The sequence below is a fragment of the Acinonyx jubatus genome, chromosome A2 (genome assembly GCF_027475565.1).
Source record: "Acinonyx jubatus isolate Ajub_Pintada_27869175 chromosome A2, VMU_Ajub_asm_v1.0, whole genome shotgun sequence".
Taxonomy (NCBI): Eukaryota; Metazoa; Chordata; class Mammalia; order Carnivora; family Felidae; genus Acinonyx; species Acinonyx jubatus.
This window is the reverse complement of record NC_069383.1, coordinates 90,663,528-90,674,613: the sequence shown is the minus strand read 5'-3', so window position 1 is coordinate 90,674,613 and position 11,086 is coordinate 90,663,528.

Sequence of the window (11,086 nt, the reverse complement as noted above, 5' to 3'; positions counted from 1 at the left end):
ACAGATGACGCATAAGTGGGCAGAAGCGAAGAGGGTCTGTAAACAAATGTGGAACCAAATTAAATTGGGGAAGAGGGCAAGTTGAAAAGAGCAGTTTGGAAAGGTCACGCTTCAGCTCTTTGCGTTTGGAAAGATGATAGAGGCCACTGGCGGGCCCCCAACCCGTCCTTCGTTTCTGTCCCAGAGGAAAGGGAATTCCTGGTTCTATACATGCCAGATCTCCTCTTGTCCACACACCATCAGCTGTCGTTTCTAAGCCCCCTCAGTTCTTTCTTTGCTGGCTCTGTTCTCTACACATACAAAAGATGTTAAAGGCTCTACCTTTTTTTAAATTTTTTTTTAACGTTTATTTTTTGAGACAGAGAGAGACAGAGCATGAATGGGGAGGGTCAGAGAGAGAGGGAGACAGGATCCGAAACAGGCTTCAGGCTCTGAACTGTCAGCACAGAGCCTGACACGGGGCTCGAAGCTACGGACCGCGAGATCATGACCTAAGCCAAAGTCGGACGCTTAACCGACTGAGCCACCCAGGCGCCCCATTAAAGTCTCTACCTTTTAAAACAAAACAAAAACTCTTGTCATTTTGCACCTCCTAGTTTACCGTCTTGTTTTCTTCCCTTTGCTGCCAGCGTCTAGAAAGAGTAGTCTCCCCGGTTCCACTTACTGTTCCTTCCCTGCACTGTGGCCATTTTGCCAACACCTGACTGCAAATGCTCTCTCTGAGATTACCCGTGAACTTCATGTCAAAATCACCGGGGAGTTTTCAGCCTGAATCGAACTAAGCTATCCACAGTATTTGCAACTTTGTTTATTTATTGTATAAATAATGAAATAATATATGTTATATAATTATACATATAGCATAAATAAAATAATTTATGTAAGATTGTGTAAATACAACTTCAGTAATTATTGAGCACCTACTATGTGTTTGGCACCATTCTAGGCCCTGTGATGTATAGATAGACGAGGTCCTGTCTCAAGGGGGTACCCAGGTTGTAACATCATAGTTGTCTGTCCCGGGGCCATGTCAAGGGGGATGGTGAGCCCATGACTTTGAGGTGCCAAACTTTGACTAACTCCTCTGCTTGCTTCACAATCTGAATTTCAGACTGCTTGCTCAAATGTTATTTTCATCATATCGACAACTCTCTTATCAACACACTATCATACAATTGGTGAAAATGTGATACTTTGGAAGGAAATAACCACCACTTACGCTTGCCAATCCACATCCCTTCCCCCAGCTAAGCTTTCCTATATCTTCCAGTAGCTTGCTTTGTGTTGGGGCTGGGGACTCACAGTATACATTATACATCTAATTAATAATTAGAATTGTAAATGCTATAGCATTGCTTGGCCTTTTCTAAGATCAAGTGTTGAATTGTAAATGCTGCGAAGGAAACAGCAGGGCAGTGTGACGTGAAGCGCTGCTGTAACCTGAATGTTCATGTCCCCCCCGCAAATTCACATGTTGAAATCCTAACCCCCAAGGTGACGGTGTTAGGAGATGGGACCTTTGGGAGGCGACAAGGTCTGAGGGCAGAGCCCTCACGAATGGGAATAGTGCCCTTAATCCAAGACCCCACAAAGATCCCTTGCCCCCGTCCACCATGTAAACACACAATGAAAAGCCGCTAGAACACGTTAAGTGCTAACAGCTCTAATTCAACGGAGAGACAGGAGTGGAGATACGGAAGGGGCAGGGATCCGTCACCCTGGTCGGAGGAGTTTGCTCTGACAAGTTCAGAAGAAAGACACGTACCCTTTCAAGCTCTTCCCCTTAGGTGTAAGAACATCACTCTTGATTCTTCCCTTCTTCTGCGGTTGTGTCTTGTCTCCTTTTCAGACCCCTCTTTAATTTTGGTCGGCGGCAGGGTTCTGTCCACAACTGTCTGAATTGTCCTCTGCATCCTCCTTAGATCATCTTCTCCCCAACCACACCAGCCTAGACCCCTGTCCTGGACTTCCCACTCTCAGACCCAAATATACGTAGATATTTTTTAAATCTCCCAAACTCTTTTTCGTTTGTTTATTTTTGTTTCTTTTGAGAGGGAGATACAGAGCAAGCAGGGAGGGGCAGAGAAAGAGAGGGAGACAGAATCCCAAGCAGGCTCTGCCCCATTAGCACAGAGCCGATGCGGGGCTCAAACTCATGAACCATGAGATCATGACCTGAGCAGGAATCAAGAGCCAGACATCCCACTGAGTGAGCCACCCAGGCGCCCCAAAATCTCCCCAAATTCCATCCCTAGCCCAGATCTGTCCTCTGACATTTTCTTTTAGCTGCTTATTTGACACCCACTTGGATAGAGGCAACTTGAATTTAATGTGTCCAATATTGGAAATTTTCAGTCATCCCTACACACACACACACACACACACACACACACACACACAACACAGCACTGACAGGGAGGGAGGGGGAACGTGCTCATTGATGGACCATGTTTCAACTCTCTTCATAACCTGTACCCCATTCCTTTTTTTTAAAGTAATGTCTACACCCCCAATGGGGCTCAAACTCATGACCCCGAGATCAAGACTCATATGCTCTACCAACTGAGCCAGCCAGGAGCCCCCTTTTTTTATGTACCCCATTCTTTGATACAAACTTTGGAAGTTTTTCATTCTTTTTTTTTAATTTTTTATGTTTATTTATTTTTGACAGAGAGAGAGAGAGAGACAGAGCATGAGCAGGGGAGGGGCAGAGAGAGAGAGGGAGTTGCAGAATCCGAAACAGGCTCCAGGCTCTGAGCTGTCAGCACAGAGCCCAGCACGGGGCTCGAACTCACAGAGTGCAAGATCATGACCTAAGCTGAGGTCAGACGCTCAACCAACTGAGCCACCCAGGTGCCCCAGAAGTTTTTCATTCTTATGTAAAGTATCATAGTGACAGCACTAGTGCTTTACTAATAAGTGTATTTCTAGCTCTCCTTGCTTTCCTAGACATTTGGGAGAATTATATTTATCCATCTCTTTGAAGGGAGACTGGGTGATGGCAGTTACTCTGGCCACCGGAATATGAGGGGAAATTACACATCTCGCATGTGGGTGGAAATATTTAGGAACAGGTGCACAATTTCTCTTTGCTGTTTTTCTTTCTCTTTTTTTTTTTCCCCCTTTCTTTGTCCCAAAGTTATCATGTGTTGAGATACAGATCCCTAAGATCAAAGCAGCCTGGAATGCTGAGCCATCACGTGCAGGAAAATTGCCCAGAGAGTCATTTGGACCTGTAGCAAACTTTGAGCAAGGAAAAAAACAAAAACGAAAACAAAAAAATCTCTGTTATATAAGTCACCGAGTTTTTTGCTATTTTTAGTTCTGAGGTGTGTGCATGTTGTGTGTGTTGTTTAGGTTATGGCTGGATAATCGAACCTATCCTGATGATATAAAGGCTATGCAAATGCATGTTGCAGACAAACCTCTTCCAGCCCCTGCTTCCAATTCGCTAACCACCCCTAAGCCTCTCCTAATAGAAATTCTGCAACTGTCCGTGCCCCCAAACTGTCCCTCTTCACCTCTCTCCAATATCATTTATCATCACCATCCACTTAGTTGCAGGGATTATCTTAATGCCTCCCCCTTCTTCACTCCCACAGTCTGATCACCGAGTTTCTTGAAGTGTGTCTGAAATTTGTTCTGGACATCTGGAGTAGCCTTCCTGTTCCTGCTCCTGGTCTTGGGATATATGTGATACTGTCAAACTCAGAAGTTAATAAAAGGTCCGCAGTAAAACTGCCTCACACCCTTGTCCCTCAGCCACCTAGTTTCTCTGCCTATCAGTAACCCGAATGACCAGATCCTTGTGGATCCCTTCAGATACAGCTGCACATAGAAACAAGTCAATATATCTCTCAGAGTAATCTTCTGGAAACACAAAACTGACCATCCCCCAGTTTAAAACCTTTAAGTGCTTTCCCATTACAGCTTCTTGAAGGCTTAGGACCCTACATTAGCAGTCCCCTCAGTCCTGCTGACCTCCTCTCAATTCCAGACAACCATCTTCTCTGTTGAAATCATTCCCGCCTCTGGACTCTTAGGCTGTTCCCTCTGCTGGGACAGTTTCCCCACAGATCCACACGCGCTCATTCTTTCCTTACACGTTACTCCTCAGAGAGTGCACAGCCTTCCCACCCCTGTTCTTCATCGCAGAAGTCCCTCCATTTGTTGCCTCCAAGCTTCTACCACAAGTAGTCACCATATATTTGACACCATATGTTTACTTGTGTATTGACCCTCTCTCAATTTAGAGTCTAAGTTCCATGAGGGGAGAAATTGTGTCTGTTCTGTTTGGTTCACCATCACTATCTACCCAGCTTCTAGTTCTGTGGACGTCACAACATAGGTGCACAATAAACACTTGATGAATGCGTGAATGAACGCGTGAATGGATGAATAAGGAACTAATGGGAAGACTAGTGTCCTGATAAAAAGGCAAATGAAACCAAAAAAAGAAACTACCCTCAGCTACTTAAGTAGGCAGATTTGGTCTCCGTCTTGTTTCTTCCCCGACTATAGACTTTAGATTTTTATCCTGAGCTTCCTCACTGTGCGGTTGGCCGTGTCGCTGGTTAGGCCAGCCTCCCAATACGGAAAAGAGAAGGTAAGGGAGAGAAGAGCAAAAAAACATCACTCCCAAAGGGTCAGAGCCTCGAGCTTTCTGGGAAGAAGTGGCAGCAGGCACAGAGCGCTTTGCCAGACCTTATATTTTGTCAGGGACGTTTAATAAGTGGTTTAAACAGAAATATGAAGCCAATACTTCTCCCTTTGTTTTAAAGACCAGAAGTTCTTTTTTTTTTTTTCCTTTTTAACAAGCGAGCAACGCCAGAAAAGACAGTGACTCCCACACAGAAACGACAACACGTTTGTAAGGAACGTTGACTCCACAGTCTCCAATCAGTATCTGCTTCTGCCTTAAACGTTTTAATATGGCACATGTTTTCCTAATCATAAAAGTAATGAGGCATGACTTTTATGATTACATTTAGTCATTATTGATAACAGAACGCTCGAGTTGCCTTCAGGATAAACGAGAGAAATAAAAATCACATCCCTGAACAAGCTTTTTAAGTCACAAAAGCTAATTAATGCGTCTGCTTTCATCTGTTACTCTCTCCTTGGAAACTAAACAACAAAGCTGCATTCACCTCTACTTTAATTTCACCTTCGGAATTTATCTCTAGGTGTCCAGGTCAGCTGATTGGATTAGCTAGGTAATGTGACCCAGCCATTTGGCCTTTATCTCTTACCAGAGCAGAGGATAAAAATCCAAGCTCCTTAATGTGCTATCCAAGGCCCCTCATAAGCGGGCCCAGTTCCCCGCCCCCACCCCAGCCTCACTGCCCACCGCTTCCTTCCCTTACGTTTAGTGGAGAAAGGTCACAGGCTCACGGTCATATTCTGATGGTGCAGATGTCTCATGTGCACCTGAACACTTCTGTTCTGGGGTGTAAAGGAACGCTCAGGCCTCCTTTTATGTATGGCACAGAGTCGAGGGAATGCGTTCCAGGATTCTGCTGCGCGAGACTCACCACCCATTGACTGATGAGCGAGGAAGTGAATTCACCTGGAATGGATGGGGTTGGCTGGCTGCTTTGATCAACACACAGGGCTCAGAAGTCTTCAGCTATGTGACAGTGCCACCTAGTTCACAGGCGTTCTGAAGAGAGCTGCAGTGAACCCAGCGCGTCTCCCACAGGTTCATGTGTTGAAACCATAATCCCAAAGTGATGGTATTTGGAGGTGGGGCCTTTGGGAGATAATTAAGCCAGGAGAGTGGAGGCCTCACCATGGGATCAGCGTCCTTACAAGAAGAGGCCAGAGAGCTAGCCGGGTGAGGACAGAGCAAGATGGCAACCCTCTGTAAACCAGGAAGAGGGCGCTCACAGAGAACCTGCCCATGCTGGCTCGCTGATCTCAGACTTCCAGCTTCCAGAACTCTGAGAAATCCATGTTTGTTGTTTAAGCCACCCAGCGTATGGCAGCCTGCACGAAGACAAGCCATACCTGGTCTCCCTGCCGAAGAGTCAGTCCCCACCAACTTGTCGCACTGGTTGGTCAGGGATTTGTACCATTCTTTGACATGTAAAGCTGACCTGCAGATGCTCCTGCTGTGAGGTGTAGACTTCCATGACTGGGGGTGGTAATGTGTAAAAATGAAAAAAAAAATGCAAACAAATTCTAAAATAGAATATGAGGGGGCCAACTTCTCTGGGCTGTGGGAAGTGCAATTATCAGAGATACCCCTTCTAAACAAGGATTCAGGGGGCGCCTGGGTGGCTCAGTCGGTTAAGTGTCTGACTTCGGCTCAGGTCGAGATCTCACCGTTCATGGGTTGAGCCCCGGATGAGGCTCTGTGCTGACAGCTTGGACCCTGGAGCCTGCTTTGGATTCTGTGTCTCCCTCTCTCTCTCTCTGCCCCTCCCCCACCCAGGTTTTGTCTCTCACTCTCTCAAAAATAAACATTAAAAAATAAATAAAATGAAAAATAATAAAATAAAATAAAAAAACAATGACTCAGGATGCTCTTGTTCAGCCTTAAGTCTGAGGGTGGCGTAATGTGAAGAGGTGTATCTGCGATCGGAGTGCTTTCTAAAATGGGCCCTCAGAAGGGGTCTTGTCCTGAAGATACAGTTAAACATCTCAATAGTGATGGTGGTTACATGAAGCTATACAGGGGATAAAGTTGCATAGAGGTACACACACACACACACACACACACACACACAAATGAGTATGTATAACTGGTGGAATGTGAATAAACTCTATGGTTTGTCCCAGTGTCAATGTCATGAGTTTTATATTATACTTACTATATTTAGGCAAGATGTTAACACTGGGGGAGGCTGGGTGAAGGGTACACGGGAACCTGGCCACACATTTACTTGTAAATTCCTGTGAATCTATAATTATTTCAAAAAGTGTTTTGTTTGGGTTTGGTTTTTTGTTTTTTTGTTTTTGTTTGTTTGTTTGTTTGAGTTGGGCAGGGGGTACTCAGAACCCTGGAGCACTTGATCTAAAACAGTGCATTGCGGATGCCCTTTAAGCTAGATCCGATGCAGAGGCAGTTCCTGTGTGTCCAGGCCCAAAGGTGCCCCTGAAGAAAAGGATGAAGTGGGCAGATTCAAAATGAGTATGGAGTCTAGGAGGGCCTTCCGCTCCTGGAACCTCTGTGTGCATCCACGTGAATACCCAGCCCCTTTTCTGGGGACCTGGAGGGTGAGCAGGCAAATGGAGAGGGGAGCTGTGGTGGGCCCCAGAAATAGGCCTGCAAGCCCAGGAAACTCTGAACAGCTGCACACTAATCCGACTGCCGGTCCCAAACCATACTGGCCTTGTTCAGCACCACCGCAGCTGAATTCAGCCTTCCAACAGTGTCGATCAGGCACCTGCTGTGCACCTGGCACTCTTCACTCCTTGCCTCACGCCATATACAAAAATCCAACTCCAGATATAGTGTCCATCTAAATGTAAGAAGTCAAAGGTTTTATTGGAAAATATAGGAAAATATCTTCATTATCTTAGGCACAGAGTTCCTAAGCTATATTTAAAAAAAAAAGGCTATTAAGGGGGAAAAATGATAAGTCGAACTACATTAAAATTAAAAAGGTGTATTGGGGCATCTGGGTGGCTCAGTCAGTTAACTGTCTGACTTCAGCTCAGGTCATGATCTCACGGTTCATGAGTTCAAACCCCACATCCGACTCTGTGCTGACAGCTCAGAGCCTGGAGCCTGCTTCAGATTCTGTGTCTCCCTCTCTCTCTCTCTGCCCCTCTCCTGCTTGTGCTCTGTCTCTGTCTCTCTCAAAAATAAACATGTAAAAAAAATTCTTTTTAATTAAAGGGCACGGTTAAGAATGAAAAGCCGATCCACAGAATACATTGTGGGGCCGCAAGCGAATTTTCGAGAAGGAATTCTTGAGGCGTTTTCAGTGCAAAAAGGTGTTTTTATCGTAGCACAGGGACAGGGCCTGTGGGCAGAAAGAGCTGCACTGGGATTGTGAGGAGTGACTGATTATATACCTTAGTTAGTGGGGGTTAGGGATAGTGTAAGCCACTAAGGAATTTGGAAGCAAGGCTTCCAGGACCTTAAGGGGCTAGCTGCTGTTAAGATAAGGTTATTTACTACTGCCTAGTAAGTCACTAGTCATGAGACACTTCAAACGTGTACCAGTGGGCCATATATTTGAAGGATGATTGCTAACATATCTTGGTGGGGGGAGGGTTTACAATTATCAGAGGGAAGTCACACCAGAGCAAAGCTAGAGTGGTAAAACATTAAAGGAAGTCCTTGAGGGAGCTGTAGGGATACTCGAATCTGCATGCTTCAGGAGTCCTGCCTGGAGACTATGAGCCACAGCAAAGTCCAGCTTTGTCCTTTATTCTCCCATCAAATGGAATAAGATATATGCACTACATATTTCTGCCTGCTAGGAAGAATGAGTTTCCTCCACCCTTCCAGATCCTTCCAGCTGGACTAAGAATCGAATCGATGCAAGACAAATCAACAGGAGAAAATAAAAATTAACTTCGTACATACAGGGAGTCCACACAGACACGGAGAGGCAAAAAAAGGTACCTATGACATTCCGAACTAAGGAGAACTGGGTAGGGGGTCTGGTGCTTCAAGGGGACAGAATACAATTCACAGGAAGATGAAAAAGAGTAAATGTTTGTGAAGTGTTTGCGGGGCCACTCAGAAACAATGGGACATACAGTTGATCAAACAGTTGCTAAGTTTCTCACTGTCTACCCTACCTAGGTCATATCATAATACAATTATCCCTGGTGATACCTCTCTTCCTAGAGTAGGTCTTCTATCTCAATTCTTTTTGGGCTGTTGTGGGGCAGGTAAAGGAGCTTCTCCTGAATCTTCTGGGTTTTGATTGCTTTTAACTCAAAGATAATCTTCATGCCAAAGTGGCCCATTCTGAAGCGGCCTGCCCTTGGCCCCTACACAACAAAAAGTTTGTGTTCTAGGTGTGCTGTTTCAAAGGGGCACATGCACCCCAATGTTTACAGCAGCTCTAGCGACAATAGCCAAACTATGGAAAGAGCCCAATGTCCATTGACAGATGAATGGATAAAAAAGGTGTGGTACACACACACACACACACACACACACACAATGGAATATTACTCGGCAACCAAAAAGAATGAAATCTTGCCATTTGCAACAGCATGGATGGAACTCGAGGGTATTACGCTACACGAAATTAGAGAAAGACAAACATCGTATGACTTCACTCATATGTGGAATTTAAGATACAAAACAGATGAACATAGGGAAGGGAAGCAAATATATATATATATAAACAAAGAGGGGGACAAAGCATAAGAGACTCTTAAATACAGAGAACAAACAGGGTTGCTGGAGGGGTTGTGGTTGGGGGGCTGGGCTAAATGGGCAAGGGGCATTAAGAAAGATATTTGTTGGGATGAGCACTGGGTGTTATACATAGGGGATGAATCACTGGAATCTTCTCCTGAAATCATTATTGCACTATATGCTAACTAACTTGGATGTAAATTCAAAAATAAATAAGTAAATAAAATTTTAAAAAAAGAAAGGATTTGTATCCTCCCTATGTAAACTCTTACAAGGCCATTCGAAAAAGGCAGATGATTGAAAAGAGAAATTGGCAAAGGGCTTGGGCTGATGATTCACAAAAGGGGATATTTAAATAATAATAAACATCTGAGAAGGCATTCAACTTCTTTAGTCATCAGCAACATGCAAATGTGGAGAAGACACACAAACCAAGTGTTGACAAAAGCATGTGGCAAGCAAGGCTTTGGGATCCTCATGCTTTTTCCCAGCATGCTGATGGGAAACAGTCTGCTGTAGATGTTAGATGAGTCCACTGCAGTATCTACTGAAGCAAAACATGCATACACGGCCCTGCCACCCCATCCCCCGGCATATACTTCACTGAATTGTGTGTGCATGTTCAACACACACACAAAAATGAACGAGAATATCTATGAGAGCCAAAAAATGATGACACACATGTCCACAAACAGTAGGATGGATAAATAAGTGGTAGTAAATTCAGACAACAGAACACAGCAGTGAGAATGAATGAATGATTGCTATACGCAGTGACATGGATGAATCGCTCGTAATGTCGAATAGGGGGAGACACAAAAGAGAAGGGGAAAAAAAGAAATCAGCTTGTTTGATTCCTTGTTTGATTTGCTTGAAGTTCAAAAAACAAGTTGCAGAGGCCGCTTTTAGGCAAACAGGTTTGAGCAGTGATAGAATGCAGAGAGGGCCACAGCGACTACCTGGCTGAACAGACAGGACAATCAGGCGACCCACCCGGAAATACCCTTAATTCCTAACTGACCAGTGGGCTACTTACAACCAGGCACAGGTACCAAAAAAGGGAAAGTTCAATAAGTCAGCATACTTTGTCATCTTCCCCCTTTCAAAACACCCCCCACCCACTGCCTCCTTGCAGACAGCCTCCCCCCTGCTGTCCTGCCCATCACTCCCTTGTGGTGTATTCCATAAACTTCTATTTCCTTCGGGCTGCCTTGGGTGAATCCTTTCAGTGCTCAGGCCGCAGGCTCCTACAGGATTGTCACCTGACATTTGCGGGCCCCCCATCCAATCGGACAGACACCACACAAGTGTTAGTAGTTAGCCCTTAGGGCAGTTACTGGGAAGGGGCATGAGAGGGTTTCTGGGCTGCTGGTTATGGACCTAGATGGTGATTATACCGGTGTCCTTGCTTTGTGAAAATTCCAAAGGGTACATTATACTTTGTATCCTTTTGATACATATGTTGTAGAAACGTGAAAAGTTTGCTTAAAATAATCAACATCGCACAAGATAAGAATCACTTGGGTAAGAATTACAAGAATTAACTGAGGTTATTTATAACATTTTTTATTGCATTGTTAAGTCTTTACTAAAAGACACTGTACATAAACAAATAGAACTGGAGATATAAAGAATACATCAAAATGAGGGGTGATAAAAGTAATGGCAAACTTAAAAGGTAGCATTTTTATAAGATGTAATAGTTTTGTTCAGAAAGGACACATCAGAGTAGTTTCAAAGGCAACTTTACATTTA